Below are 5,277 nucleotides of genomic sequence, written 5' to 3'. Positions count from 1 at the left end.
AAGAGCTCTGAACTGGACAGGCCTGGTTTGGGTACCAAGTTCCTCGTCCTCTGTGTACCCCTGTTCCCACATCTGTGTGTACCCTTTGAGTTGTGAGGACTCAGTGAGACGATATTGAGTACTTGGTGCAGTGCCAAGCACAGGGTGAGCATAACACCTCAGTGTGAGTAAGTTCCATTCCTGTTGAAGATTTTGCTTGTGCTATAGAGGTAGCCAGTACATGGCAGTGGAAAACAAAACAGAGCTTGATGAACACAAAAAATCTAGCCCTACAGGCAGGGTTACTGCTGGCTTCCTGGTGCCAGCCCTGGAGTGAATCCAACTCCGTGCTGCTGGCAGCTAGATTGCGCTCATTTTTTCACTCCACACTCAGGAAGCATCTTCAACATGCCAATCACACCACTAAGCACTTGGAGAAATTATCTGCTTTCATTGGTACATCTCTTTAAGTCAGGAATTATTAGCATTCTCCATTTGCAGGGAAGGAAACTGAGGCACAGAGAGCCTGAGTAACTTATTGAAGGTCCAACAGCTAGTAAGTGCCAAACTTAAGTTTGTCTAGTTGCCAAACCTTTGTTTGTACCACGAGCAGACAACATGTTGGGGAGGGTGAAATGATAGAGAGTTTATTTATAGGATAGACACCAGTTAAGGGATTGACATTTGAGCTGAACCTGGAAAGATGCACGGGAAGGTTGACAGGGAAGGGACAACACACAGAGCATTAGGCAGGAGACTCATGTCACTGGTTTTTTTCCCCCTACCTTGTCTATCTTCCAATCTTACCACCAGTGTGTCTTGACATTGCATCTCCAAGACTGGATGGCAGTAAGAATTAAAGCAGTTTTTTTCTATGTTCTGTTAAGCACCAGCAGTTTTGCTGGAAAACAAATTTGAAACTTACCTTGGGTAGGAAACAGGGCTGGGCACTTCTCAAGGCCCACAGTTCGGTTTGCCAAAGCAGAAACAGCACAGTGATTTAGAGCCTTCCATCCTCTTTGAACTGCTTGTTTAGAGAATTCAGGTTTTCAGGGCTCCCAGAGCAAGGGAGTCTGGGGAACGTGGGGTGGGGCTTTTGCTGGCAGTGCAAACCCAGAGCTGCTCAGGGTTCTGGTATTAGTCGTATTCAGGCATTTCTGAGGCTTGTGACAGCTTTACCAGCCACATGGGTGTCCTGGCATTTCAGAGCCCTGAGTCAGTGAACCACCTACTTGGTCTTGACATTCAGTTAAAATTCAGCCAGTTGAAAGCAAATCTCAGATGTCCTTCCACATGGGACATTACATGTGCCTCCCCATGTGGCATTATTATTTTCTCAACTCTGAATTCAAGTTGTTACTGCACAAGGTCATAAATACTGTCATTTCTTTCTTTTTTTTCGTTGTTCTTTAAGGCCCTAAGCGTAGCTTATATTTTGTTTCACTTTATTTTCACTTCCATAGCTGCCCAATAAAAGATTCCAATACGACTTAAAAGCCTGAGATTATCCAGATGCTAATATGCAATACCAACGCGCTCGGTCCCAGAGGAAAATGTACTGTGGCATGAATAATCTACTCTTTATGAGGATTCAGGGTGGACTTTTAAAATGGCTGTAGCTTTTTCTCAATGATTTTTTAAGAGGAAAAAATACACAGCACATTTCTAGCCTGCCTTAATGAGCAGAGTATGTTATAGGAACCCCCTTATCTGTAAGGCGCACAGAATACATTTCTATATAACCTAGCATCTGCGGGGAAAGAATGCTAGCTCCCTGGGGGGTTTGCAAAACTGAGGAAGCTGTGAAGGAAGAGATCGCTCAAAGGGTCCTTGCCGGTTTATCTACAACCATGAATGTTAAGCTTTATCTCATTGGGAGTGACACAGGTAACCTATTTAAGATGGATATAGTACTTTGTATGGGGAGATTTCGTTTTTATACTCATCTAGCTAGGAAATCCATTGCAAGTAGGATTTTATTTATTTATGTATTCATTCACTCATTCCCTTAAATCTCACTTTGTTGCCCAGGCTGTTCTTAAACTTCTGGCCTCAAGCAATCCTCCCATCTCAGCCTCCCCAAATGGCTGAGATGACAGGTGTGAGCCACCACACCCAGCCACAAGTAGGATTTTAGATCATTATCCAAGGCAAAAATTTGCAACTTCTCCCAAAACCCACTGCCTTTCTTCACATGATTTGGAAATTAGCATCTGCTGTCTGCGGGATTCACGTTTGATGCCACTCTTCAGATAAGCCACAGCTTACACGTGGAGTGGGGGGGATATTCAACAACCAGTTCCAGTTTGAAAGGAAATAGCTGGGTGCTATAAAGTACCCAGGAAGAAAGAAAATGAAGGAAAAGCTGTCACCCCAAGTTAAGGGAGGTCTTGGATTCAAGTCAGAGGAAGAAGAGAGAGAGCTGGAACTCTGTTAGCCCCAGAGGAAGGTGCCCTGGAGGAAATGTAGCTCAGAACAGGGAGACATGCCCTGATCAGTCCCTAGTTCACGATCATAGGTCAACACACTTCCCTAACTTGCCAACAGAGCACCTACCCCAGATGGGAGTGACTGAGAACACTGATTATTGGAAAAAAACTTTTGAAAAGAGTAAAAATTAAAACTTTCAAAACTCTTGAATTTCCCAACATACCTTCTTCATTATTTGGATTTCCTAAAGTTAGACACAGAACATAAATGAAACAGAGAAAGTTGAGAAGAAAAGTTACTTTTTATTTTGCTGTTATTCTACATATAATAAGTTTGAGGGTTTTTATTTTGCGTTGGTCTAAATTATCAGTATTTTTTTCCTAGAACCTTTCATCATGCTATATCCTTGATGGGGGAAAGCACATCTACCCTCCCAGGATTAATATCTAGGACACTGTTTCTCAACTACACAAAGGAACTGTTACCTTTTAAAAAGCAATAGATCTGGCAGTGAAGAGCTACCTCCTCTGTCTTTACCAAGTGGCCTAAGCTATTAGTGAGATGCCCCAGGCTACACAGAGGAGACCTGCTGGATCAACTCATGTCAGTACAGTCACCTTTCTGGTGAGGGGTAGTGGGGAGAGCCTGCACTAGGATCCTGATGGGGGTGAAAGGTGGGAACAGAGGGTTGTGAGGCTGTGGTGGGAGGAGTGATGATGGAAGGAGAGCAAACAGCAGAGATGAAAAGCTCAGTTGTAGATATGCCAGGTTAGAAGTGCTGAAAGAACATCCCAGAGAAAACTGCCCATCCAATTAGCCGATGGAAATAAGGACCCAGAGCCCAGGAGAGCTGGAGACAGGGAGAAGCTAAACGGAGCTGTGGGCAGAGGTGGGTGGGATGGGTTTTGGGAGAGAAAGTTTCATCCCCAAGTCTTCTAAAGTTTCCCATTTATGGAGCAGATGACACTGGAAAGCATGAGTTTGAGCTGGTCCTAGTCATTAGGATGTTCTTCTTAGGACTTGGAAGAGGGTCCCACCAATGAATCCGTGAACAACACTGTGAGTAGCCTTGACTAAGAGCTAAGTGCAGACAGAGCCTCGGCCTCTGCCAAAGACAGAGAGAGTGGGTTGGACGTGGGGCCAGGGGTAATATGAGGGTATGGAGAGCATCCATCAAGGCCTGGGGGGGGGCAGAGGGAAACCTCTTGCAGAGGGGAGCAGGGCGTCTTCACAGGATGGAGGACAAAGCGGGTACCCATCCTTCATCTCCCCAGCACTCCCATACTTAGAGGCTTTCTGCTTCTGTAGAAAGAGCAAACATGGTTCTCTTATTCATGTAGAGTCGTAAGATCTCAGAAACCCTAAGACACATTTATTTCAATGTCAGAAGATGTAAATTCATGGCTGGCTGCACTGCTGACTATGACTGTCTGGGTCGCATCCTCCTTGGTACACCTGTTCCTAGTGGCCAAGTAACCATGAACAAATTACTTGGCATCCCTGGCCTGCGCGTCCTTCTGTGCAATGGGAATAATATGTCATAGGCAAGGTCAGGTGACATAGTATCTGTGAAAGCACCTTGAAAACTGTCATTCCCTATACAAATCCTGGTTGTGAAGTAGATGCCTGAAGTTCCTTCTTACCCCTGAGAATTTCAAGAATAAAACAATCCTGTGTTAAGCAGGCCTCTTTATAGAATGGTGGGGATGAAAATCTGCTTTCCTTCCCACCCCTGCCATTTAAGTGGGCCACCTAATTTTTTTCTCCAGGCCACTTTCCATATTTGTACTATTAGACTAACCAGCCCAGAGAGTCAGGGGCGGGAGGGCCGTCCACAATGGGCAGCAGAGCCCCACCCAGCTTCCCCGCAGAGACCCCTGTCCCTCTGCACTGGTCTGTGAGTGAGTGAAACTCAGCCCTGACAGCAGTGTCCCCACAACACTGGTGGAGGTGGCGGGAATGCAAGATAGGATGTGACAGGAATAGGCTGGGGCTTGGTTGCAGTGAGAGAATCAATAGGTCAGTGCCTTTCAACCATTCACCTCTTCATCCCCCAACACCTTACTTGACACAGTGCGTGCCATGTCATAGGTCATTAATTTTTGTCAAATTAATGAAAAGAGGAAATGAATCAGAGGAAATTCCAACCCCAGGCTGCACAACCTTTCTGTTGGATGACATAAGAGGCCCTGTCAACTAAGAGAGCCCCACGCTAGTAGTGAGAGTCACCCTGAATAGTGAGGTGCCCACTGTTGCCCATGTCAACTAGAAGGACATCAGTGGGGTGATAAAAGTTGTGCACCGTTAAGATATATTCTCAATGCTGGGAGTAGGAAGGGTGAGCTTAGAGAAGACATTTTTTTTTGCAGTTTTTGGCCAAGGCTGGGTTTGAACCCGCCACCTCTGGCATATGGGCCGGCACCTACTCCTTTAAGCCACAGGTGCTGCCCTAAAAGAAGTTATTTTTAAGCCATGCAGTTGTGCTAGTTTGCTCAGGCTGCCGTCACACCACCACAGGTCACCACAGCCCGGGTGACCTCAGCAGCAGAGATGTATTTCCTCACAGCTCTGGAGGCTGGAAGTCTGAGATCAAGGTATTGGCAGGGCCGGGCTCAGTGGCTCATCCCTGTAATTCCAGCACTCTGGGAGTCTGAGGCAGGTGGATTGCCTGAGTTCAGGAGGTTGAGTGCGACCCCATCTCTACTAAAAATAGAGAAACTGAGGCAAGAGGATTGCTGTGAACCCGAGTTGGAGGTTGCTGAGTGCCATAGCACTCTACCCAGGGGGATAGCTTGAGACAGGAAGGAAGGAAGGAAGGAAGGAAGGAAGGAAGGAAGGAAGGAAGGAAAGAAGGAAGGAAGGAAGGAA

General features: G+C 46.1%; 1 protein-coding gene across 1 annotated transcript in view; it reads left to right on the top strand.

Annotated features, from left to right (window-relative positions):
- COLEC12 (collectin subfamily member 12) overlaps nt 1–5,277 on the top strand; it is a 181,671-nt gene that overhangs the window by 163,478 nt on the left and 12,916 nt on the right. The gene's annotated exons all lie outside the window — the stretch shown is intronic.

The sequence above is a fragment of the Otolemur garnettii genome, unplaced genomic scaffold (assembly GCF_000181295.1).
Source record: "Otolemur garnettii isolate 467f Iridium unplaced genomic scaffold, OtoGar3 scaffold00012, whole genome shotgun sequence".
Lineage (NCBI taxonomy): Eukaryota > Metazoa > Chordata > Mammalia > Primates > Galagidae > Otolemur > Otolemur garnettii.
The sequence above is the reverse complement of the archived record's forward strand: the minus strand, read 5'-3'. Positions and strand labels throughout refer to the sequence as shown.